Source organism: Haemaphysalis longicornis, unplaced genomic scaffold (assembly GCF_048455015.1).
Source record: "Haemaphysalis longicornis isolate Haplotype H1 unplaced genomic scaffold, Haemaphysalis longicornis Haplotype H1 scaffold_1, whole genome shotgun sequence".
Lineage (NCBI taxonomy): Eukaryota > Metazoa > Arthropoda > Arachnida > Ixodida > Ixodidae > Haemaphysalis > Haemaphysalis longicornis.
Window position 1 is genome coordinate 75,583,328 of NW_027526203.1, and position 27,597 is coordinate 75,610,924.

At 45.7% G+C, this 27,597-nt stretch overlaps 1 long non-coding RNA gene across 1 annotated transcript; it reads left to right on the forward strand.

Moving 5' to 3' along the window:
* The first annotated feature begins 2,831 nt into the window (after positions 1–2,831).
* Positions 2,832–15,381, forward strand: LOC144177715 (uncharacterized). Its single transcript, XR_013323838.1, has 3 exons — positions 2,832–3,048; positions 3,452–3,600; positions 12,153–15,381. It is a non-coding gene; the product is annotated as an uncharacterized LOC144177715 (long non-coding RNA).
* The last annotated feature ends 12,216 nt before the right edge of the window (positions 15,382–27,597 follow it).

A 27,597-nucleotide genomic window follows, 5' to 3' on the forward strand; every position in this document is an offset into this window, starting at 1 on the left:
ATTAAAAAAAAACTAGTGTCAGATGGTACTGTAAACTAAAGTTACTACAACAGGCAATCATTGCAAATGGCTTTATGAATGAATGAGCGCATAATACTTTGTGCTTACCGACTAGTGGAAAAAAATTACATGACCAGTGAAAGAAAAAAAAAACTTGCCAGAAAGAACGTGACAGAAAAAAATATGTTAGTTGAATTTCGCAGTCTTTCACACTCTTGTAACGCTGAAGTATGGTGTGTGCCTTGCAATGCGTATAACAAGCAAGTAGCACTAAGCAGCAGCTTGAAGGGATCATATGAGATATTGGTATATCGACATTTTTGCCTTAATCGTAACAATGCCAGAGGAGTGTCCCAGTATAACAAGGTCGTGATGCCAGTTTACACACAACGAGAACACGAAACAATTTTGTTTGGTGAGAGGAAAAAACAGCAGAGTTGCTGTAAATGAGAAAAAATGTAAACGCTTTTTTTTTTCCTTTGCTTGGCGAGATTTTCTATACAGTAGCAGCACTAAAACAGTACAGTGACACCGTGCCGACCAATCATTTGGGTAATTCCTAGAGGCAGAACATTTGTCACAACAGATCGACTAAGCCCTCGCGCAATGCCGGTGTAGCATCAGTCAGTGGCACGTCTGATGCCACGTTCAGCCAAAATGTTATTCAGTGATTTTGCTATTACTCACACCACATTCAGCCCAACTTATTCAAAACTGCTCCCAGAAAGGCAATCAGCAGGTTGTGATTATAAGCAATGGCAAATTTCAATTTATGCTAGCAAGTCGAGCAAGTGCTTAGTCAAAACCGGTATTCATCAGTTTGAAAGTTTGACGCCTGTACATGTTCTAGCGCAAGCTGCCTAGCACCTGAGACAAAAATTGGAAAATGAGAAATTCCCTGAAAGATACGTGGAGAGAATTGGCACTTTGTGGTAAAAGACTAATATATAACAGTGTGCAGTCTGTTTCCAACTACTCCTTACGCAGCACATTTTTTTCTTCATTGGTTTTAAAACCAAAGTGTCTGCTTGCCTTTAGGGTGTCAAGGTAACGCATAAGACTTGTGTAAAGATGCTTTGGGTTCAAAACCTAGCTTCTGCGGATACACAGTCTCTATTTTCCAAAAGTAATAAATGAATTTGTTATATTCTTGGGCATTATTTCTTTAGCTGGAATGAAGTACGTTTTAGGCCACGTTTGTCACCTGAGTCACTGCTCTGCACTCAGGGAACGCTCTTTCTCCAAACAATCGTTCAAATTAGGAAGCAAATATATTGCCGGCAGCCAGCACTTTAGCTTGTAAGTATATTTTACCGCCATCTCTCTTAACTGGTTGAACACACTATACTGTTTGTGACTGGTAGATCTGCCTCTCAGCCTAGCGCTGTCAGGTGTGTTTGCATAGCGCAGTATTCGTGCGTCTGTTATTGATCCGACAGGCACTTGTTCGATTCGACCTCCTTCATTTTTTTTCATTTTCGTTAACTTCGTTCATCAAACGTTTTATTTACCTTAATCATGGTGTTCTTTCTTTTTTTAGCACACTTCGTACCAGGCAATACAGGGCTGCTGCTCCGTTCTGTAGCAGCACTGCGTCTAGAATTTTATTTATTCGTCACTTGCCTTCAAAGGTTTTGTTAGACCTTTAGCTTAAGATACATACAAATATATTACACGCGAAAGCAATACAGCAGCGCGGAAGACAGTAAAACTACCGATTGATGTCAAAATGTGTGCCGGTACAATACCCCTTCAATTTGTTACACTTACGTACAGTATTTTTGAAAAGCTGAAGCGAAATCGTACCCTTTAGGTCGATCTCGAGACGGCATGCGTAAAAACACTGTTTATATAGCGACAAATAACCAAGTCGTGAGTATAGCCATTCAGGTAGGTCTGCACAACGTTAGTCATGATGAAATGTACAGGAGCGCTCGGAAAGAATGAACTTACCTTATAACAACGTCGCTCCCAGCGGGGCTCCCAGCGTGGTGAATTTCACGGATTCCAAAGCGTGGCTAACAGGCATGGTAACACCTCACTTCGCAAGCTTCTTCACCGTACGATCATAGCGCACAAACACAACACGACACACAAAGGATGTTCACCGGCGGTAGAAGAGCGCATACGATGGCTTTTCCTTCAATAAATTCGATGTATCGCCAGCTGCACTGCAATGTCTGACCTTCGATGCTGATTGAAAAGATTCGCACACGGCACATAAATCGCCAACAACACGAGCAAAGCTGTAAATTTTCACAGAACAGTGAGAAAGACCGCACCACGTTGTCGCCCGCACATCCGGGATGGCGAACAAGCGACATTGGCTTGGTTTCAAGTCGGTTTGCGATGGCTATGCTGGCTATGCCACAGCTACGCATTCTTGTGAAAACTGAGCGTGAAAACATTGACACGAGATATCAAAAAAACCTACGGCGGCTTGTGAGTCCTATGTTAATATTTACAATAATTTTTTTATAGAATTATTACCAACCCCTCTAGCAGCAGTAATATTATATTGCAGATAACCGAACTCCGCCGAGGACTCGATGTTTGCTGTCAGCGCCACTGGCGGCAGTGGCAACACCGCGTACTAGACATTCGTGCCCACTGCCGGGCGCATGCGACTAAAACCCGCCCGCGACCGCCGCCAAATCGGCCTAAACGCACCAAACTATGCTGGCAACGCTGTCGTTTTTGCCTCAAAACGTCTCCAACTTTGGTCTGAAAAATCGAGGGCCTTTGGCTTTGGCCGTGCTGACAACATTGTTTTGCGCATTTCTTGCTTGTAAGTTGGTTGTCCGTCCGCGCGGGCCGTGCTTCTCCCCTGCTTCTCCCTGCTTCTCCGGCACCGTTTCGACTGAACGGCCGGACGGCCTGTGCGCCTTCGTGGTTTGGAATCGCAGCTTTTACTCCAACTAAAGTTCCTAGGGTCCTACCGAGCCTCACGTCTGTCTGCGCCTCAGCTTCGACGGCGCAAAGTCGGAGACTTCGCTAGCTCGGTTTCGTGGCCGTCAACGTCGGTGGTAGCAACAAGCTCGTGAGGAGGTAAGTGTTTAGACTTGTCACATCGCCCTTTTCATACGGAGAAGAAAACACACAAGGTGATGTTGCCTTTAGTGTTCGTGGTAGAAGTGTAGGCTAATTTCAAAGTGGATAAGCTACGTGCCATTTCTTGCGAAAGCACACCCGAAACACACGCTAGTGCCGTGATGTTTTTCTTTTTTAACTTACAGGCTTATATGCGTAACTGTTGGCTAGAATCTGCTATGGTGTCACTATGCTTACCACTAGTGACAGTTATTACATGGAGGCTTACTACGTTAACAGCCGTAGTAAGCAGAACAGGGGTTTTAGATTGCACGCACAAATGTAAAGCAAGCAATGTTTCGGAGATATTTATTTCGTATCATGTGTCATCGAGACGCCGCTCACTGCGCTTTCGTTACAGGGGCTGATAAATTTCCACCACAGTCCCAGCATGTGTACGAGTGGCCTGTACGAGTGGGTGACCTGCTCCGTTTCTAAGAGGCAGACCTACCTCAAGAGACTGCTTGTCCATGCCTTGGCATACAGGGTGCCACTGTTCTCATTGCGGATGTAAGTGTTTCGCCAAATCTGCGCTCCCGATCCTGTTTTTCGTAGACAGTGCAGTGCAAGTATATTTCTGTTGAGGAGCCACATATATATGTGGCGCGCGTGCGTGCGTGCGTGTGTGTGTGTGTGCGTCGATACAATTTGCACCTGTCCTCACAATTTCTGTTCTAATTTTTTTTTAAACACAATGGAGAATTTTCAGCGTTTGTATGCAGGAGTTGGAAGATGGAATTTATTTCACGGAATGCATGTCATGACTTATTCTGTTGGAGGGAAAGCGCAATAGAGATACTTGATACTTTCAATGAACAAATACTGTGTAGCATGTGGTGGGCCCACTTAACACACTCACGTTTGATTCCCGACAGTTGGTGTTGAGTGTACGTAATGCAGCTGCTTCTCTTTTTCAATTGCTATAATCGCACTACAAAAGTTGCTGAGCATGGTCGTTTTATAGGTTATTGAATTGCTAAAGATTGCAATTTACTAACGTAATTGCACTTCAGCAGAAATTTTCTGAAGCAATGCAAATGTGGTTTTGAAATTCCAGGAGTCTCATAGGTAATCAAAGAATAGGTAACAATCGCTACTTTTCGCTAACACTGGGCACTTCTTGGCCGGTCCCACATCACTAGACGAGAAGTTTTCTCGCATTGCTCATGCTATAGTCATCGTCCTGAGCCTATTTGTGTACACCGTAGAACAAGAACAAAGGCCTGCCTGCTGCATTTCCGATTGCTGCTATCTTGCTTTGTCCATATCCATTTGTTGCCCCTGGGTTTTCTTCTCTCACACCCCTCCACTGAGTGGTGTCTTCTTCAGGCCTCTCGTTCCTTGGTGGCATTGTCATAGGTGTGAGCAAGCTTTCATGCGACAAAAGGTGCTTTCGAACTAGTAGGTGATGCCAAATTCTTTGATGAAAAATTAATCCTGAAAGCAATGTTTGACTTCGATCTTTGCGTACAGGTAGCCGTCATAAGTAATTGGAGCACGGGAGCTGTGGCCGAACTGTATCAGAGCGCCGTGTAGCTGCACCGGCGGTAAATGAAAGCACGAGAACACGCATGCGCGCCTGCCGACGGCAATAGCCCATCTGTACTTCTCAAACCACTTTTTTTAACCTGGCTTCAAGCATTGTTCGCAGCATACTGGTCTCGGCGATGGCGCTGTAACGTACACACGTAAAAATATTTGAACGAAAAACTCACTACAAATTCCCGTGACAGCCGCCGCTTCTCCGGCAGCTGGAAGTGCGCCGGAGACGCTGCCAGAATCGTCTCTGCTATCAGCGCCGTCGCCGAGAGCGGCACTGTGCTGCGAGCAATGCTCGAAGCCAAATTTAAAAAGGGGTTTGAGAGGTATAGATGGGCCATCGCTGTCGGCTGGCGTGCATGCGTGCTTTCATCCTTTCATTTACCGCCGGTGCAGCTACACGGCGCTCCGATACAGTTCGGCCACAGCTCCTGTGCTCCAATTACTTATGACGGCACCTGTACACACTCACAGACTGATTTTTGTGACCAGAGAAATTATACAGTTGGCTACCATTAGTACAAAGTCTGCAACAAAAAAAAAAAACAGAAGGCACAATAGCGCATTGCCATTGGTCCGCAACAATCTTCTCTTCTTGGTTTTGTTTTGTTGCCCATTCGAATGTGACACAGCTTGCCGTGATAGTTCAGACTTGTGGTGAAAATCGAAGCCTGAAGCTTTCACCACGCAAACTGTTGCACGGAGCTGTGCGCAACAAAGAAGGTTGAGGGTCTCAAAAGAGAGATGCTTACACTGGCACAAGTCTCAAGTGACCGGCTGCTTTATCAGCTGTGCGCTGCCTCGGTTGTGATGGTGCCAACATTGCAGGCCACGGCGGTGTTTTGACGCTTTAAAATTTCCAATTTTATCAAGATGTGATGTTCACCTTGATGCCTCTTATTCGAAACAACTTTCAATTATTCGAAAAATTGGGTTTCAGCTTTAAATTACCAAGCAATTTCTTCTACTGAATTGAATGTAACATTGGTGGGACCAGAGCATTGCTTCCAATTACCCGAAAATTCCAATTAGGTGATGATCAAGAGTCGACTGCATTTGAATGGCTTGCTCATGGCATTGAAAAGAGGTTAGGTACGTTAGTGGTTGGTATGGCCTTTACTTTAATGCAAGCATTTCCAGCAAGTAATAAACCTTAATTTCTCACTCATACCACGATATTGATGGGAAACTTCTTTCCAGTTTATAAATTTTGCCCAGGTAGCGTTGCACCTCAGCCTACATTGGCTGCGAGAGTTCCACTCTTGTGCAAGGCTTTTGTGGTAGGCTTTCTTGCATGGCTTCGGCGTCGTGCCAAAAAGCTAACACTAAAGAAAATGCCATGCAGGGAAGCTTAAAACTTTGCATGTCGTGTGGCAGAGCCAACTTTTATTTCTCACTAATGAGCTGCAAACCTTATCTGCTCCATGAGGATAAATATTTAGTGTTATAAGCAGAGAAGAGCCACTATATTCCCTGGGTACACATGGAGCATGGCTTACAAGGAGAAATAACATACAAAATGAAAGCAAGACCTTGGTGGCTCCACAACAATGCAGGGCTCCATAGCCTCCCAGCTGAAGCCATCAGATTGCGTGGTATTCATCGGAGCTGCCTGGGGACCTCATGACTCATGCCTCGACAGTGCACCAGGCGAAGCTATCAGTTTACGTGATGTTTGTCGAAGGTATTGGAGTTGCTAGCACCGTGTCTCGGTATAGAATGTGGTTCGACATTGGGTTTACTGCTAGATTCTGCGCCAGCTAACATAACATATAAATAGACATCTCATTTTTTTAAATATTTATACCCGTGGTGGACTTACTTCTTTTACCCATTTTTTAACTGTAAAACTGATGGTTCGCTTAATTATTCTACTACTTCGAGTAAAGTGGATCAGGAAATTTGTAATGCAAGTGAAAGGTGTCGGGACCATACCACTTTTTACATTCTGTCTTGCTTGCTCATGCTCCCAGCGCTGCTGCAGCAGAAAAAAAGAAATGTAAGGAAAAACAGGGAATAACACTTTTTAAAAATGAAAAAGGGCTGGAGTTATACAGCTGTATATTATACTCTTCCTGACTGGGATAGATTGAACAAACTTCAGAACCAACCAAATTTCAGAACTGTTCAGCTACAGAAATAATTTCTTTGCAACGCAGCTTGCTAAGGCAATCTGCTTGCCATTTCTTTTTTAGAGCGCACCTCTTAAGAGGCCAACTGCACTCAAATTTCACCTCGACCAAATTTATTTTAATGTCTAGTAAGTACCCCCACATCAGCTGGGACACGAGTGGTAGCCCCGTGAACTGCCTCGTTAATCAGTCAGAAGCATTTAAAAAAGCTCCACCGCAGACCACGCTGCACCTGCCGGCAGATTGCGTAAACAGCCATGACACACCTGTGACGCTCCAGCTGACGGTGGCTTCTTCCTCTGGCCAGCCATGCAGCTGGAGAAGCGGTCAAGCTCTGCTGCGAACACTTCACCCGTTTGCTGCCCCGCACGCCGTCCGGCCGCTCGCTGGATGGCTGCAATGTCATTCTAATGGCCGTGCTCTGCTCGATTTCGGTTTCAAAATCGCCGGTTTTTACTGACCGCTTGCGGCGTCCACACGCGTATTTCAGCCGTTGTATTTTGGATCTTGCTTTCTTTTTCAGCAGACTATACGAAAATGGTGTTTTCAAGAGGTCGAAATTTTGAATGCAGTTGGCTTTAAGCGCCCGCTTGACTCCTGTGGTTTCGTGTGGCCGTCGACTTTGTTGTAACCGAACGAAGAAGAGGGCACTGGAGATAAATGAGATAGAGCAAGCAGGAAGGCGGAGGAGGAAAGTAAAAGGAAAGTGTGAAAGGGAGGGCAGTACGCAGAGGCCACGCGAGACATGCTCAGTGGCACCAAGGCGCTGTGAGAAAACGCCAGAGTAGCGTCCGCCGTCGTGTGTTCACTGATGACACGATCACTTCCTGAGACACAGCAGCTACACGCTGTCACCGAGAAGACTTCAGTTTGCACTGCGCTCCAATTTTGCATTAGGGAGTATCCTATTCTTGTGCCGTCTTTTTTTCTTTGATGAGTATTCCTAGCGCAGTGTTCAGAAAAGTTTGCAGTATCCTAGTGTTGTATCATGTTTACTTTTAGCGCACCCAATACAGATATGCTGCTACCAATAATCTCAAAATCACACACCGTAAACAGCTCACTGCAATTGAAGAACAAAACACACTTGGTCTGTCGACAGTATTCAGCACATTTATTTTGCATTTCGAGTTTTCGAATGATACTTCAGCATTATGTGCACAGAGGGCAAAGGTATCATCAGGCTGGACTCCAATGTGCCAGTGTATTTTTCCAACAATGCTCCAACCATACACAAGAAATCGCAGTTTCTGAACCAAAAGAAAAAAAAACAAGCTATTCTTGGTTGCCCGCTGCTTTTCTTGTTTTTTTTGTCAGGTTCATAGCTTGTTCTATTTCACCCGTTTGGAGAATGCAGAAATTTGTGGAAGCTTACCTCAGGTGTCACATACACCTGATGGAACATAGCTTGCACCACATGAAAAAGACAGTGAAAACGTGTCTGTTACCAATGGCTGGTCACACAGAAAGGAACGTATAAATGCGGGGCTTTCTTGAAAGAAAACTAGCAGCAAGCCACAGTCAGCAGCAGCGGCATGACGGAAAAAAAGCGCGCTTACCCACCGAAAGACAGCGTACCTAAATAACAATATGTTGTCACCAATACTTAACAAGAGATTAGGTCGAACACTGTATACAAATCTGCTTGTATGCATTTAAAATTTGCCGCCAATCTACCATGCTGAAGCAACTGCTTTGCTACAGCGGATTTCGCGTTTTTGTGGATTAATACCATGCTATTTTGGCTTTCTCTGTTACCATTTCATATTTGCTTTCTTTTGAAGCTTGACGAGTACTCGGATCGCAATAATTGTAAGTGGCCGCTAAATCTAGCGAAATGTCGATGCTGGTCTGGTAACATTGATGTAAACAAACATTCAAGATGGCGGCGCCCATGTATGTTACGGCAATTGAGTTATCGAACTCAAATACCGCTTATTCATTAGTTACGGTCTATATTACGCTGTTTTTGAGCTTAAGTGACGCACCCGAAGCTGAAAAAGCTTCGGAGCCTAGCGGTTCTGTACAGTTAACCTGTGTAAAGTACTAATATTAACCAGTGGAAGTGGTCGAACTGCTTACCGGCGTTGTCGCACGTCCCGTGGCTGTAACTTGGTTGCTTCATTGGGGCTCTTCGATTTACAGTCTCGGACTCACCGTGGGTAGTCCGCTAGTAGTCCGAGGATTCCCCGAAGTCATAGGGATACATGGGAAAATCGAATGCCGGACTGCGAGTCCGCGGTGAGTCCGAGACTGGAAATCAAAGACCCCACTGTTTGCGGTTGCGCCGTTGTTTTTATAGTACTCCTTGGGTGTTCAGGCATTATTTCAGTCAGTGTAACTTGCCTTGTGGCATCGATTTCGTTAAAAACTACGTAGAATGACCGTTACGATGTGCCGATATTCGGATCAAGAACTCGCAGTGACGATGCGATGACGATTGGCTGTCTTGCGAGTAACGATTGTGCGAATCAGTCAGTGATCGAATATTATTCTCTAAACATTTAAATTTGATTAAATCTAATCTTTATGAAGTTAAAATTTACGAGTAAATTTGTGTTAACGTATGGTCCTATTGGACCGCGGTAAGGCGAGGGCGACACTCGCAAAAATTGCTCACTGCATCGTTGGCGCAGCTGGTTGTGGTGCGGACGTTCAGTGGGCATGTGTAGCGAAAATAAGTTCATTAAACACTTAAAGCATGCGTAATAGCCGAACATAATAGACAGGACGAGATTGCAATAGACGTTTGCATGTTTTGTAACATGCAGTGAGCACCTTGCTTACACATTGGTTGACTTCCACGACCAAACGAATATGGTGCTTTTTGCTTAAGCTATCACGTATTACTTCACATGGAGTAACCTGGAATGCTATACTCATACACTGCAGGGTTTCGTTACGTTCCAGTGTCCATGCAATCCATCCAGTACCAGCACCCCACTGTCGCTCAGCTGAATGCTGGGGAGTGCCACATTTTATCAGAAAATGTGATGTGTACCTGACTATATCAAAATTTTCCTGGATCCACAGCAGAAACGTCAGGAGTTCCTCCACCACAATTTCATCTGGCTAGTCTTACCTTCGGGTGGTGTTGTAGTTGCCAAGGCATTGGCTAGGAAGCTATACACAAGTTTATGTATCTTGCCTATGCCACTAGTGCATATGTATACAACATATGCTGGCACACATATATACATGCACCAGCATATATGCTTACAGAATGCAATGCATGCCGGATGAGAAAATTTTGTTTACCTAATGTGATGTGGTAGCGCTCGAACAGTCACTAAGCACTCTTAGGGAATGTGTAGCATGCTAAGCACTGCTTAGTGACTGTTACTTATCTTGTTTTGTGCAACTAGTTGAGCCACTATTCTGGGTTCAACACTGCATGATGACCTTGGGATTGTTTACTCGGTGATGTTCTAAAAGTGTGATAATGAGCACTAATATCAGCTGAATTACGTGGCCTCTCTCCCTGAAACTTTTGGAAGGTGATAAAGGCGATACGCTGCCCTACCACCAGACGATAAGGCCATGTAAGCTGGATTCTGACTATATGTACCCTAGCCTCCTCCTCTTACTGCCGTCTCTGTGCAGTTACTGCACTCTCCATTGGTTCTTGCAGCAACTGCTGTACCTAGCATACCCGACGCCCCTGGGCATTGCCTAGAAAAGCTAGTTTGCTGACTTAACATTCTTTCACCTGTGAACTTTTGTTATGCCCTGGATGCGGTCTAACAGAAGGGAAACTGTTTGGGCGTGTTGGTTCATACTCTCACGAGAAACATAGCGCAGTAAAAACAGAATAAGTCAAGGACGGGACAAGTGCAAGGTTTCAACAAATGCTTTATTGCAGGGCCAGCACATATAAAGACATCTGGCTCGTAAGAGGAAAAAATAAAAAATAAATAAACAACAAAAGATGAGACGAAACCTGCCACATGCTGCCTACACCAGGAAATCAAGCTCTGGTTTTGATAAAGCCACAGACAGTCTACGGACACACTGATCACCAGAACATGCTATCTCACTTGCTTCCACAAGTTTCTCGTCAGCCCAGAGCAGTGTTAATGCAAAACAATTGTCTGGTCGTACATGGGATAATAAAGGTTTCCCGATACACACATTTTACAATGGGCAGCCAGGTGGTTGTTAGTGGGATCAATGTCTTGTTCACAGCCCCGAACAGGCTTTTGGGCTTGTGCAGGTTAACCTGCCTAACGCGTGCACAGAAACCTGTCTGCTCTAAGCTGGTACGCTGTGGGCATCGTGCTGTCTACAAAATTTCACTCTCATGTGGCGGCGACTATATACTGGCCAAACAAGCAGATATTTGAATGTCCATTTAAGAGTACAAGAATAAAGTAAGCAGCGTTGCCACTGACGGCCAGCGGGCTGCCCATTGTAAAAAGTGCGTATCGGGATACCTGTGTTATCCCCTGCACGACGAGATGATTGCTTTGCATTACCACCAGTCTGGACTGACGAAAGAACTTGTGCAAGCAGCCTGAGATGGCATGTTCCGGTGATCAACGCATCAATAGACCATCTATGGCTTTACGAAAGCTAGAGATTTATTTCTTGGCGTAGGCGGCGCGTGGTGGTTTTTGGCTCATCTTTCGTTGTTCGTTTTGATGTTTTCCTTTCTTTCTCTCCTATTATGAGCCAGATGTTTTTATAAGCGCAGGTCCTGCACTAAAGCATTTGTCGAAAGTTCGCTCTTGCCCCAGCCTGACCTTGTCCTTTGTTTCTACTGCACTGTGTTTTCTGTGTGGTCTAACATTGTTACACTCTGTTTTTCTGTCTTGCACGTCACTTTTTTGTTCCATGCCCATTGACTCCACAGTTTGACAAAATGACAGATGCGATTCGATAAGGTAGCGCACCTACCAAGCTTGGGCTAAAATTTATTCGTACTGCTTGCATCACTACACACCATCAAAGCCGCCACTGACTCGGGGGAGGAGCCGCACCCCGCTAAGGAGAGGGTGGGGAGCAATGGGCGGGATCACGACTGTGCTTACAAGATGTGGACCTCACTTATGTAAGAAAGTCATGAAGTGGTGCAGCTTCTTATGTGTGACAGTTACGAACTAGTAGAATGCCACTGTTTCTGTTCCACATCATTCCTTCCCTTGGTCTTGTCATCCTTGTCATGCTGGCCATGCCATCCAGCAAGATGAAGAGAACACACCTCCCTTCCAAAGGGGCAATGTTATGTCACCCATGCCTCATTGACATGAAGCCTCCATTAAGGAGTGCATGTGTGTTTGCTAATGCATACGTGAAATCGCAGTGTGCCCTGCAATCCTTTAAAAGGAGAAATTGATTTTTTTCCCTGCAATCTCTTGTCTAACTCTCACTGCACATTTTTTTTGCCTGCAGGGAGGCACAAGCCAGGTAGCAACAAACTTGGTGTAGATTGGTACCACTGGTGCTGTGTCCCTGGAGCGAGCCAAGAACTTCTGTTCGTGGTCAGCGGTGTAGAGTGTCTCATCTGTTTGAGCGGTGGACTGGAGCCATGGCACTTGCAGAGCAACAAGAAGAAAGCGATTGTTGTGGAGCAATTCAGTGACATTTTGTTGCTCATGCCCTGCCAAAGGGCACAAAGAAAAGTTTTACGAAGAGTTACTGACACTGCTAAACTTTTTTCTTTGCATGTACATATGACAGTACTTAGTGGTGCCTTGCATCATTCAGCACTGAATTTTATCATTTCAGCTCTGAAAGAACTTCTAGCTCTGTTATAAGGAATTTTAAGTTTACATTGCTGTCAGCACATATATTTAATGAAGCTTGCTTTCTTTTCCGTACAGTAGTTAAAATTTGTAGGTTAATGCACGGAAGCCATACTTGAGCTGTAATGCATACCGTAGTTGCAGACTATCGGCTAATTAAACCAGCTGGTGCATTAATGTTGTCTGAGACTTTGCGCACGAAGGCAATTTTGTTTGCCTTCATAAGAAAAACGGGTGCTCTAGAAATGCACACCTCATGCAACTGTTTTAATAACAGCAGCGGAGTGAGGAATGAGTTTAAAAAAAAATTGAGAGGGGTTTTATGAAAAACAGTTTCGCTCCGACCGACTTTATATACAGTGACCTCCCACGCTCGCCGATGCCAAATGTTTTTTTTTCTCCTTGTTTGGCCTTTTTTAGTTCTTTCCTATGCCAGTGCACCAGCTTGTGCTGCTTGTGATCCCCATTGAAGCATTGTGAGCTATTTGTCCGGCCTGTTGTCCATGGTATTTCGCCTCCTCCTCAGTTGCACTTATTATAGGCTCATTGACAGTGTGCCAAGTACACCTGTGGGCTCGACAGTGTGCTTCAGTGAATCGCTTTCTAAATGCGAAAATATTACTTGCTATCTTGCGAAACGCCTGCACCCGGTCGGTGTCCACAGAATGCACATTCGGATATTGTCTGCAAAAAGCGTCCACAACAGCTGACAATTTCCTAATGCATTCCTAACATTCCACGTCACAGAATGGTGCGCACATCCATGGCATTCCATGGATGTTTGTTCCATGGCGTGGACCAGAAAGAAATATACAAGAAGCACTTGGTGTGCAGTGTTGCATATACTGCTGCAGAAAAAGAAACATTTGGCGCTTGGTCAATTCCGATCTCCTTGCAACACGCTCCATAAGACGTGCAACACAAAAATAAATGTGCATTCAAATAAATTGCTCCCGCGGTCTTTGTTGGCCCTCTGCTTCAGTCGAGGCAGTGCCGCAGCAGCATGGATAGTGATTCTGTAATGAGTGGCTGCACCGAGTGCACTGTCGGGATTGTAGGCTATAGGCGGCATTGGCGGAACGCTCGACAACAAACCAAGCCATAAAAGACGCTGTCGTGCTGTCATCCTGTTAGAGTATCATGAGATCCTGTGCAATTTTCTTGCGTTGCACTTTGAGTCAACCCGATGGATTACTGTTGCATACAGCTGAGCAAGGCCAGCAGCGGCATGGCAAAAGCATTTTCTTTTTGTTTGGTTCTTATCGCTTTGGTATACGGGCGTGGCTCAAAAATATATCACGAAGATAACTATGCGTACGGTTCTCATTGCCGGCCCTGACCAGGGCCAACTCTCGTATACCCAACTTTGCCATTTGTAGGGCTGGCGAGCCACCTTGAGGACGGTGCTACACGAGTGGCACAGTTTATGTGAAAGAGCCGCAGCCCCTGAAGAAGTTTGCATCAACTAGTGCCCCTGCAGCTGGAAAATTGTTATGCTCCCGCGCAAGAATGACGGCATTTCCCTGCTTGAAATGGCCAACTTGGAAATGCTTTGCACAAACTCAAGCGTTTCCTGTCAGATTTCGCATGTGCGCAAAGACCGTCACGCCAAAAGAAAGCTTCTCCATGTAGAGCCAAGGTCAGTAAAGGTTATGAATGTTTGAATGGATGGGAATGCTCAAAAATTAATAATGGTAGTCGAGCCAGAAAGTGTGGTACCCGTGTGGTTTAGTTGTATACGTTGACTTTTCCATTGGTGAGAGTCAGGTCTGGACGAGCCATTGTATTCTAGGTGCTGACCGGTGATATACATACTAACTAGAACGGTCGGTTGTTATTGGTACAGCCACTGCATTTCGTGCCAACAGTCACTCTGTGAGCAAAGTGAAGCTGGTGAGGTTGGAGATTATTTAGCCCCACCTGATGGAGTGGGCAGTCCCTACCCAGCAATTTTCAGCACGCTGGCCCTCATGTCGCCGGCTGCCATGGGAAGGTCGCTATCTATGAAGCCAGCCTGGTTTTAGCCGTAGCGCAGTAAAAAAAAACAGCGCAGAAGGAAAGATCCTTTCATTCATCCTCGTCACCTGACCATACACATAATCCACATGGATTATATGTGTATTGTTGAAATGCAGTTGCAGCATGCCAGAATATAATTTTGAATGGGTGCGTGTTTACCTCTCATGGCCATATGTATTCTTTCTGGTGCCTATAGTTTTGTTTTGTACACCTCATTGTAACCACACAAATGGCCTGTACAGTGCATTTGTGTAAATACAATTTATTTACAAGTGCGATTCCTTTTCTTGTGTTGCACCTTTTCAATATAGTTTGTATCAACTTGTCCAAGTGTCGGTCCTACGAGTAACCTTCATTGCCAGGTCCTGCCTAACAGATTAAAATGAAAATATGGCAGCAAAGCAAGTCATCAAATCTACTTTATTTTTCACTAAGTGCATACAGAAAATTTTCACTGAAGAACTGTCTGTTGGTCTGTGTACACTAGCTGGCCGGAAAGGCCTCCATGGAAGTATCACAAATTGAAGGAGCTCCCATTCGTTACATGACTGGGACAACAACTCGACCGAAATGCTTACAGAGGTGGCCCAACTTTGCACTGCTACAAAGAGCGTTGCCTACCTGTCTGCCATTTTTGTCTGAAAAGGCAATATCCGGTGTACACCATGGTTTGCTCACTGTTGAAAACAATACCCCAAATTCTGAAAGGCTGCAATAAAATAACACTGGCCTGTCAAAGCAGCACTAAATTTTTGAGTCGTAATATAAAATCTGAAAGTAAAGGTCCTATATTGGTCTATGTAATTGAGCAACCCCAACAGCTGAAACTTATACCCTTTTTGTGTGTGTGGGAGGGGGGGGGGAGAGGCTTTGTTCAACTTGCGTGCCGAAGCTGCACATGCACCTCAAAGCACACCATATTGGGGGCTATGGATCAATTTTGACTACTTGGGGACCTTGAAATGTGCAGCAAAATCTGTACACACAGGTTTTCTTTTTCGCCTCTACCAGAAAAATGGCTGCCATGGCTGGGATTGAACCCACATCTTCGATCCTGTCAGTGAAACATCCTAGCCACTGGGCCGTTACAGTGGGTAGTACATAATGGTTTTAATTTAAACTGGATCTATTTCTTGTTAGCAGAAACTTAATTTAAAACAGAACAAAAAGTGCTTTTGGTCATTTTTGCTTGCATCAATAACCTGCTAAGGTTCCCTACAGAACGCACAGCTCCTTAAGTTGTATCAAGCTATAGAACACATGGCAGATCCTGAAGACGTTTTTCAGAAGATCGCAAAATAGAGACCCACGATTAAGGCAAATGTGTTATCCAAACTTATATGGACCGAGCTTTCAAAATGTAAGTAATGAGAAAATGCGATACCCTGGAACACATGAACGCAATAGCCTAGAAACTTCTAACAGCACCTCTAAAGTGAGTGACCTAGCGTAAATTATGCTGTGTTTTTCCTATTTTGATTATGCCTCAGGCAGGGCCACATTTAGTCAGGAAAGCCAGCTTGCAAATGTGACGTCCGGCTGGATATCACAGGTGCCACGCATGTATACCTCAGTTAACGCTATTTTGCTACTATAGAGAGCAAATGGCAGATTTATGCTGTACGCTTCTTCTCACCGAAGTGCAATTTTACCGTTCTAGGTATTCAAAATTTACGAACAGAGCAATAAAAGTTTGCTCTGCCATACAACATGCAATCCTTCAAGCTTCACAACGAACGCCTGTTTGGGTCGGCTTTTCTGCACGACGACTAAGCCTTGCAAGAAAGCCTAATGCAAGCAACACCTTGAGCAAAGCCAGAGTGGTAACTCTGCGGTACAGTAACTGAAGTGGAATGTTACTTGTGCAAAGTTAATAAGCCGGAAAGAAGTGTCCGGCCAATGGGATGGCATGAACGAGAAATTGAGTTATTACTTGTTGGCTATGCCTCGGTAGCATACTGGTCCTAGTAGGCATGCATAGCAAGGGCCTTATTTCAATGACTGGAGGGGCTGCAGCCCGTCAAATATACTTCTATTCAGAGCACGTTGAAGAACCCACATGTCTGCAAGAAAATGTGTGCCAAACTTTTTTCACTGCTCCAGTCTCTTATTCACCTTTTTTTTGTACCATTTCTAAATCAGTGCACAAACTCTACCTGTCAGGTTGTGATTAACCAATTTATCTTTTCTCTCTCTTTGAGCTCTGCTTTCAAAGCTGTAAACACGCTAAATCAATGATATTCAGTCGAACATATTTTATTCTATCTGCAGTCACTTTTTCTATTCGTGTGTGATTTGCGGTACAAAATTTGATATTTGTACACCCCTGCAAAAAGGTGTATCGCAGGAGTAGTAAATCTAATTTCTTTGGAGGAAGTGGAAGTTTTTTTTTCCCCAAACTGAAGCAGCGCGCACAGGATGCTTTTTCTGTAAATTACATACCCTCCATTATAGAAAAAAAGAATTTGGCAGTTGTTAGACTTCAGTGTGTGAGTAGTAGCGCTTGAGTGGGGGAAGCACAGTTTGATTATCGTTCTGATTTTTTTTTGTTCAGACTGACGAGTGTGACACTGAGCATTGATATCAATTGAAATACTTTGCCTGTCCACCCGTGAGACTATTTAGCTTGCAGAGCCAATGCACTGCACGAATACGAAGCAATAAAGCCGCAAAGGCCGGAACCCGGATATATATATATATATATATATATATATATATATATTGTAAGAAAACTAAGCTTGAGCTCCCCGCTTCTCACAGTCGGCGGCTGTCCTCTTTGCTGTCTTAGTAAATTGACCACTGGTTGTGCTCAGCTCTCTTTTCCCAAACCTTCACGCCTCTATTCTAGTTAAAACGAACTCCTTGAATAGGATGAACAACACTTTTGCTTGCTTGTAACATCCACAACGCAAAAACCTCAGCTTAAAACAAATTTCTGGTAATACATATTTTTACGGTTTCCTCGAGTTTGTCTTAATGAGCGTCTACTGTATATATGCTCTACCCTGCTCTCCTTACTGTCGTTCTCTGTGTATCCTGTGCAGCTACAGCCCTTACTAAGTGGGCCCAGATGGAACCCGCTTGTCTTTAGCGTGTGTGAATGAGACGCGGCATAAGTTCCTCTTCCTTTGTTTTTTTTTTTCTTTAAATGGCCAATTTGGAAATGCTTTGCACAAACTCAAGCGTTTCCGTCGGAGGGGTTCGGCTTTTGAGGCACCAGACACGTGCATGAATATCTCGTGGTCAGCCTCCCTAGTGCGCGTGTACTAATAATACCCTGCCCTTGCCAATCCTCGAGTCGGCATGTGCCATTCTTCAGCACACTTGCACACAGTTTGTCGTGAGAAGCATGCTAAGCTCCTTGTTAGGTGTGTGATGAGACACCCTTGACTTGACTAACATCAGCCCAATGACCTAAAGTATTAGGGACCATTTGAAAACGCGCACTTTCGGTAGAAAATTACCCAGGCTGTTTCATTGCAAAGGTTGTAATTGTGTACCCAAATTGATAAACAAAAATAGCGGAAGGAAGCTGTGGTGTAATGGCACATTAAGTTTGTAAGCGATGCAGGCATCATAGTGGGTAGCACAAGCCACATGCAGTAACTAGAGCTTATACGTACAGTTAAAATGCATTGTCCGTTTCCTTGTTCACCCTTCGCACTAGCTTAAGATTACATGCTTTTTTAGATTCTTCTAAACTGAACACAAATGCTGGCACACGTCAAATTATGCAACGACTAAAGATCCCACAGGCTAGAATACACTACAAATTCAAACAGACTTGACAAGCTGATACACTACAAACATACCGAAGCGGAGCTTGCAGGCTCTAGTAGAATGAGGTTATTCATAGAAGTCCTGAGTAATTAGTCACTATTGCTAGGCATATTCCATCACAACTACGAGATAAAAGTGACGGCCGGAAGCACGCCGGCTAATACACGAAGAAGCACAAGCACCAATGTCGAAAGCTTGCAGGGAGCGTAAAGCTCGCCTTCCACTCTCCGATTCCTTGGCACAAACGGGTGGCGGTGCTGCACCAAATGCACCAAGGTGAGCCAACTTCACACAAGGATCGCACGGAGAACACTCAGCAGCAGTTTGATGAAAGCAACCAGCAAGATGGGCACATTTCCGGCGCTGCACAGTGGAGATCGGCTTCTTCTGTAGATCGGCTGATGCGCGATACCCGCTTCTAGGTTCTGTAGTGCTGGGCCGTGCTGGGCAGCATCACAGCAGACCGCAGCGACTAAAACCCACGACCGCAGCCGGTCGTGCTAAAACCCGCCCGCCACACGGTCGTTGTTCCGGGCGCGTTGCAAGTGTTGCCAGCATAGCCATGAGGGGCGCAGCGTACAGCGTCGGTCGCGGTCGGAACAAATCAGTGTTGCCAGCACGCGTTTCTCGAGTATGCTGGCAACAACGTCCGGTCGGCGGGCGGGTTTTAGTCGCTCCGCGGCCGGGCTGGAGGAGCGGCGGGCGCGCACTTTCAAATGAAGTGTGCGCGCTCGCCGCTCCTCCAGTCCGGCCGTGTCGTGACAGCGCGGTCACTTTAGCTTAGCGTGGGAGGGTGCCAGAGGAACCAAAAGAACTGGTTATCGCCGGGTGTGGAGGTGGATGGCACGTCTTTTGTGTCCGGGCGCCCGCTTCGGCGAACTGCAGCAGGAGAGAGGACGGAAGAATTCTGGAAAGTCCAATCTTTGAAAACAGCTTCAAAGTTCTTGATCTGCTTGCGGGCGCATGCGAGGCGCTTGTGTTTGAGAAACGTAATCCGCGGACGTGTTGACATCTTTAAAAGACATGCTTTCGTTAGCGCGAGAGCGGTTCGGAGTGTAACAAGCGGCACGCCAGCCCACTAATTTGTTCGGTTTCTCTCTCTCTCTCTTTTTTGTAGTGGCGTGAAGCAGTGTCAGGCTCGTTCTTTCTTTTTGTGACCCTGTGCAGTAAAGATGAGTTGTTAATCAGCGCTTCAGTTTGTCTTTCTTCATTTTTTTCTTCGTTTGTTCGTTCAGTTCGTGTGAGCGGCGGTGCCTTGGACTGGCGTACGGAGTTCTTTTGCAGTGAAAGAACTGTTTTCACCTGTTTTAATAGAGCGTAGATGCGCGTTTGCTCCTCGTGGGATTCTCTACATCCTACATTGCTGTAATACTGTTGTTATCATAGACAGTTCACGGTATCCTCAAGGAAAGTTATGTATGACGGGGAATAGAACTCGCGTCCTTGGGCTCAGACCACGGCGGGGTGCGCGAATGATAACTGGAGTAATGAAGTCCACGAGTGAACGACGATGAGGCCAAGCCTGCGTTCGCTTGATTTGAACGCTTGTTTTAAAAGTTCGCTGTGTACAAAAATTTAATTGTTCTTTTTTCGACGTGTAGGGATTTACACCAAAGTGTTGCTGTTTTTTTTTTCTGAGTATTTATAGGCACAATTTCGTCACTGGAATATTCTTGTGCTTTTGGCTTTGTGAGCTAAGCATTCATTTTACCAAAACAGCGCTGTTAGTATCGTGCCTCCACAGAAAAACACTGAATCATCGCACTAGGATGCGATGTCACATATGCCTTTTGTAGATGTAGCAGATGAAATCGCGTTTTAAATGTACCTCGTCCCCACCTCCCCTCCCTGGAACATGAGGTATCACAGCATTGTATGTGTGAAAAGAGGTAGGGGAAGTGACGACTTTTTTTTGTGTAGCCTCCCTTCCCCCCCCCCCCCCCCTCCTTTCCGTTTTTTCCCGGCCGAGATATGCATGCTTCATGATTCCGCTCCAACTTTCCCGGAAGACTGACTTCGAATATGTCCACTGCCGCTAAAGCGGAAGCTTAGCAGTTGTGGAGATTGCAAATGTCAATGTGTGCTAAGGTATAAAGAAGAAAATCCGCTGCTATAGCAACGAAACGATTCCGCGGGAGTCACGTGCCAGAAGAGATGAGTCACTAGAGTTTTGTCAATGTTTAGTTCCTCCATTGTTTTGTGCAAAGCATGTTGCGGCAGTATTTGAGGAAATGCAGTCAAAAATTGTCCAATATAGTTGATTTCCCCACTTAGCAGGTATAATTATTATTTGGGCGAAGATGCTGCTGGTAAAGGCTACTGGCCTAAGGAGTATTATCAGCTTTGAAAATTAAGCTCGAACCATAAAACATGGACAAAAAGAAGGACAGTGGTATAATTTTCAACAACGTATGTTCACCAACTAGCTCGACTCTCAATTTTACTTGATTTTTGTCAGTAGAAACTCTATTGAGTTTCAAATTAACAAAGTCATTTGATATTCTGTTGAGTTTTGTCTATTGAAACCTCGTTGACTCTTTATTGACTGCACTCAATAGAAATGTCAATGTAGAATAAAAATACATAAAAGTCACCTAGTAGTCTTAATTATGTAGACACAGTGGGCAGCGCTGAAAAAAATAGCCCTTCAAAGTGTATGTTTCAGCCTGATGAGTTTTGTCAAATGGTTCTCCAAAGAGTTTCAATAGACTGGTGTCAATTGGTTTTGTATTGCGTTTTCTCAATACAAATCCTTTTGAGTTTCTACTGACACATCTCAATAGCCAATTGAGTTTGAATTAGGTTTCTGTTGACTCAATAAAAACTCAACTGGAACTGAATTGAAACTCAAAATCCATTTTTGTAAGGGTTGACACTTCAGACAGACGACAGCCGTGCCGAACACATCAAGATGGGGGCTGGTGTTACTCATGAATGTTGCTTCATGTGAAAACTTTACCACTTAAACGGACCGGAAGGAAGTTTCCAAATCGCCACAGGATCCAGACTACTCAACGTGCCAGAAAATTCAGTAGCCGAAACGACGACGCGAAAACATAGTTACGAAAAAACGTTACATAACTTTTTGCTACTCTTACCGAAAATGGCAAGCAGTGGCCATAGAATATTGAAAAATACAAAATTCAAACTGCGTTTTAAGTGGCTTTACCTTGACAATGGGACGCGTGCAAAATGCAAATTCTTTATGGCACCATGGTGTACTCAATACGGCAACGGAAGTACCTCACATGAGCAAGCGTTTTCGTTTTTCTCCAGGATCCCAAAACGGCCGCCGCACTGGGAAACCGAATCCTCTCTATAAGCACGTCAAATTTACCGTACGATCCCAGGTATCGGAGAAAGGTTTTGGCGCGGGCTTCTTATGACGACGCAAAAGGCACAATTTCGTGGCCCTTGCTATATTGTCTGCAAATACAAATTCTTAGTCTGCGCTCCCCCACCCCTCGAAAAAAAATGAAATCTAGGGACTTACCTATCTGCTCGTGTTCAAGCGGGCTATGCCCGTAATACACACACCAGCCGGCTTGACATGGCGCCGCTGCTTGGCTTGCGTTCCCGGTGGCCCTAATAAACCCTTCGCATTCGCAGTTGCTTCCCCTGTTACACCGACCTCGATGCTGACGTTTGATGTCAGCGGAAACGAACGTGGTCAAGAAAGTGTGAACGCCCGGAACTGAGTATGAACTATACACAGCATGAGTCAAAGCGCGGGACCCCAACTTGCTCCGCGCTGAAATTACTCCATACTGCGCGCGTGCGCTAAAGACAAATCACCGGACCACAACTCGCCACACGCGAACTTTTTTCCACTCCTACTGCGCATGTGCGGGCAAGATTTTGTTTAAATGTTTTTCGGCTTTAGCCGCGTCGTCGGGCGCGTGTCGTCGGCCGTAGCAAAGGAAGGTTGCCGGCCATTGTGTGAGGGGGAATACGCGCATGCGCCGCAAGCCACACATATCGCTCGGAGCTTCACGATTGCCCCCTCTTTTAATTTATTTCCTGGCATCAGGCTGTCCGCTTGTTTATAGCCGTGACACAGGTCGTTGGCGCAGCATATAAGCGTGCTGCAACCACCTGAGGTGTTGTCACGGAAAAGAAGTCTGCCAGGGCCTCTTATATCACGGTATCGAGGCTGCCCACCACATATAAATAGGACGCCATCCGGGACGCGACTAAGAGTGTATTAGGGTTGTTCACATGAATGTTAAAATAACAGAAAACTGGTTGAACGGATCCAAATTAACAACGTTAATTTTTACCATCTGCTACAGAAATTGGGTTTCACGTGGCAATGCTCCGCCATTGTTTTAGCGTTCGTTTCCACGAACGGCGGCGCAACCTCAAGTCTCGAACGTAAAATCATATCAAGTCACGAAATTACAATATTAAAGCTAAAATGTTCAAAAAATTCCTGGGACATCCCCTCACTCAAAATGTCTGGGCCAAGAGGTCATGCACCAAAATGTCCGTGCACAGAAATGTCCACACCGAAACGTGGTGGACCGAAATGTCCGGATCCCGTTTAGCAGTCCGTCCTCCGTTTCGTTGGCTACGTTGTTACCGGGTTGACCGGGACCGGTCTGCTCCTGAGCGAGCGGAAGGGCGAGTAGGAAGGGTGCGGAGGCACGGACATGGCGAAGGCAGGCCAGCGGAAAATCCCCCTACCGCGACGAATGCCCAAGTGCCCAGCCGGGTCCCGGTCAACCCAGTAACAACGCATACGACAGAATGGACGGACTGCTAAAACTCTATATTCTTTCCCCACCAGGGAACAATTCTATCAGCCAGACGAGCAATCTGGCCTCCCCAGACAAACGATGAAGGGTGAAAAGCATTCTCGCGGCTACGCTATTCAGCCGTCGAACGCCGCGCAAGCAACCAGCATGAAAGCAACACAAGCTGCGGCCTGCTGCGTGGTTATTCTTCTGCCTTTGACCTTCGAGGAAGCACGTACGGCTGAAGGGCGGGCAAATTGACCATCTTATAGGAAGAGAAACGCATTAGCGCTTTGTGGATTTTTGTACTCTAGCCTTGGCATCAAAAACCGCCAAATCCTAGCGATGTAACGGCAGGAACGCCGTTCCTGCCATTTTTTCAAAAACGTAACGAGTTACCGTTACAGTTCCACCGACCCTGAATGGAACGGTGGCGTTCCTCCGTTCTTCCAAAAAGGAACTAGTTCCAGGAACGCCGTTCCTTGTAACGCCGTTCCGTACAACACTGGTACGAAACTGCAGGGTTCTTCAAGTAAGGGGCTTCGCCTTACATCACTGAAGTTTTGCGGGAAAGTTCGACGGGGCATCGTAGCGTTCTGCGCTGCTGAAGCCTGCGCGCCGCGCCAACACGCACACCACAGTCAATTTGTAACAACGGCCACTCTTCCCCACACTGAACCACATGGCCCGCAGCTGCGTTCATGCCGCTCACTCTTTGTATCATTATGTTTCACCCCTTAATTATGTGTCATTATTTATGTTGTCCTCAAGCCAAGCGAACGTTTCGTGGTGGTTGACATCGACATCGTTGGAGTGCTCCCATCGGCTCAAGGTTTACTTCCACGTGGCCCAAGGCTTGCCATCATCACAGATCGAGCCGGACAGTTTACATCGTGTTTATATCCAGAGTTTCACTTGATTGCAACAACTCGTCTACTCACGGCCGCTTATCACTACCCGAGAAACAGGCTGGTGGAACCTTTTTATCGCCACATCAAGGCAGCCCTTGCTGCTCACGAAACGCTACTCCAGTGGTTGCATGGCATATTGCTTACTCTAATGGCCATTTGATGTGCCATGAAAGCCGACTTGGTCGGCGTTTGTGCAGAACCAGCTGATGGTTCGAAACTGCAGCTGCCTGGTCAAACGCTCGATACGCCAAAACATTCATTACTTTGCGTTGACTATGCTGAAGGACTACGCCTGCTGTTCCGGCGAATCGTGTCTAAGCCTACATGACCTTTGCAGCCGAGACACGTTTAAATCATTTTGTACCTTGAGGGTGCGGCTAACGTTTATGTGTGCAATGACAGTGCTAGCACGTCCCTCTAACCTTAAACACTAAACATTTTTACGCCCAAAAGGGTGCGTTCAGCTTGTCGCCACAGGAGCACCTTTATAACTGAATATTTTACACCCTTTAGGGTGCTTGGATTCTGTCGCCGCAGGAGCACCCTTTGTGAAGCACCCCAGAGGACAGGTGCCTTATAACACCCTTTTCGGACTAAAAATATCCTAGGCTGCTACTTAGCACCTCAATCTGTAGGAGCGTTTTCTAGGAAAGCACCCACCTAAAGGGGTACAAAAAGGGTGCGTCATCCTCGGTTCACAAATGGCGCACCAGGTATGCAGCCACATATTGAACAATATGACACACGATTATGGTACGAAACATTCGTGCTTACAAGCTCGGTTCTGTGAGACATTCCATTGAAGCTCAACGCCAGCTGATAATTTGCTTGAACTTTTTGTCCCACCGATTTTTAAAACATCGGTTTATAAAGTCAAATATCAAAGCCACGTTTCAGTACAGAAGTCATAACATTAGCGGTTGTTCATTAGTCGAAACGTTGTAAAAATTCAATTATATGTTTAATTTGCCGAACTGCATTACACATCCTTCGAGCTTCACTGTACAGCAAAGACGCGTTATGCAGTGAAACCAAGTAGGTGTGCAACACATCAGCCGCACAAAGTTCTTTGAACCTTAAAACCTTTGGCTACTCAGTATTGCATCAAACTTCCTATCACGGTAGATACTCGTAATGTTTAGTGCCTTATTCTTGAGCTGAGCAAGAAAGCTCAATATGAAGGAAGACCAAATACAATATGTATAGTTTCCTCTGTAGTGCGACTTTAACCTAACCATAAAAGTTGGGTCCCCACTGCCATTTATTTTCTTTTGCAATATTCTTTTTGCTTCACGAAAAAATATTCATATGGTACAGGATTAGCAAGGTTTGGTGGTATATCGAGTTTTGTGAACATACATTCAGATTAAATAACCCCACATAGCAATACCAAGAACTGTAAACAGCACAGAACAATGCATATGAGTTCCGTCGTGAAGTCCATGGTTGACATTGAGGCCATTGTTGCTAAAGCATTATTTTATAAGGCTAGCTTGTCAATGGTGTCCTGCGTTATGTACCTGCCGGTAGATGGGGGTCATTTGCCAATGTTGCAAATGAAAAGCAACCAGACAGTCCTCATTAATTTTGGCAAGTATTACGAGGTGCTTCCTGGCAAGCATTTTACGTCTATAGCCTTTTATATAAGCGTTTTTCTATCAGCACATTCAGTGTTTGCTACTTTCCATATTTGGGTTTTTTCTGCTTTTCTTAATGACGTTTCTCTTTTGCTAAGAAGGTGCATAACCAAAAACCAAAAACTTTTCTGTAATTATTTGATTGCTGTACAACTGTTAGAAAATATTTTACTATAAATACGGCAGCTTAAACTAAGAATATTTGCATCTAGAAACATTACAATACGTTTAAAGTGATCGTAAATTTTGAGCTGTTTTTACGCAAAATTTGCACATGGGATATGACATGCACCTCAAAGCAGGGTTCTGGATTAGCTTTGGCAACTCTGGGACATTGAATGTGCACTTAAATCTTTACACACGGGCAAAATGCCTATTCTGCCTATCACGTGAACGGATGGTGGGGTGGTCTTTACCAGCTTGGAGCAATGGACACAGGGAAGCCGTTGGCGAGTTTGACATAACACACATTTAATGCACACACACAAAAAAAAACCGTCAGGCAAAGCACTCAATATTTAAACTACACACAAACGATAAACACTCAAACCTCTACAATCCCAAAATACAACTCGCATACAAACCCCTAACTTAACAGCTCAATATACAATTCAAATCAAAACTCCAAACACTCTACAATAAAGTTCTACACCTTCAGTCCAAATTCACTCATTACGTCAAATCCTACTCCATCTCTTTCTCACTTCAACTCCCTAGTTGTATCTTACGAATATGTCCCTAATGGACTGGCCTACCCCGCTGTCGTCGGCGCTGACGTGTCGCATCCGTTGCGTGGCCGCGACCCGGTGGTAGCCGTCCTAGTCTCACTTCGGTGCCGGCGTTCGATGCGCGCGGTCACTCCTTGGACGGCGTGGGCTCCGCGCGTCCTGACGTTTCCTCTGCGGCTACTTCCTGGTATCCGCTCCCGCTGGATGTCCTTGGTGCCGGCGTTCGATGCGCGCGGCATCTCTTCGGCGGCGCGCTTCCTCGGTGGCTACCCCCTGGTAGCCGTTGCCGCTGGAGGTCTCAGGTAGGCTTGGCACGAACGTCGCCTTTCGGGGCCGTCGAGACGAACGTCGACGGACGGAGCGTGGACGCTGGCCGCTGGTGCCCGACCGATGCCGCTGGGGCCACGAAGACCAAGGTTCGTGGTGCAACTAGGATGACGGTGCCGATGCGAAGTCGGCCCGCTCCCGCCCAGGCGCGGATGGCGTGGTCGATGGCCTGGCCGCGTCCCGCTGGCTCGTTCGTTGAAGCGCACGTGCTCCGGCCGCCTCCTGGTTTCTTCGGTTTCTTGCCTCCCCTCTCTTCTTTGTGCGCCCCGCTTTTATACCTTCTGGGCTCTCCCGTGGCGCACTCACATTGGCTTCTCGCCTCTGCTATGTCCTTACATGGCCATCTCGCCACTTGTCCCCTGCGTGGCCTCCCCTTATTGGCCGAACAGTGTGCTGCCACCTTTTCCCAGGATTCCTTGGTGCGTCGGCGCTGGCGCTTGCTGATTGGCGCGTTCATGGCGCGCACTTCAAAATTCTCATTCTTTTGTTCTTCCCTTCTATTTTTTGGGGGTTTTCATGCATCCCTCTTACGGGGTGCCCTTGATACATGACACCCACTAAAATTTATAAGGCACAACAGAGGTACCTAACCCAAATAATATTTCGTGCTTCTATTGTACAGAGAAGTTATGTACCTATAACCCGGAATGTTTTAGTCGTGTCCTGCGACCGTAAACATAAAGTGGTGTGTATTCTACCCGCAGCCGGTAGAAATACCACAGGGAATTTTTCCCGGCGAACGCATTTGATTGGCTAAGCAGGCTACGTGGAGCATCCTTGGGATAAACACTCCGCAAAAAAACGTGCACCGCTGGGGGCTCTCGTGGAAATGTTGTATAGTGCCGTCTTTGATATTTCAATCTTTTCTTAGCAAACCTTTCTGCTGTGGGGTTGCTCTCAAAATTATAACAAAATTGACGCACAGAACTGGTACTATAGGTTGGGTTGTGCTTA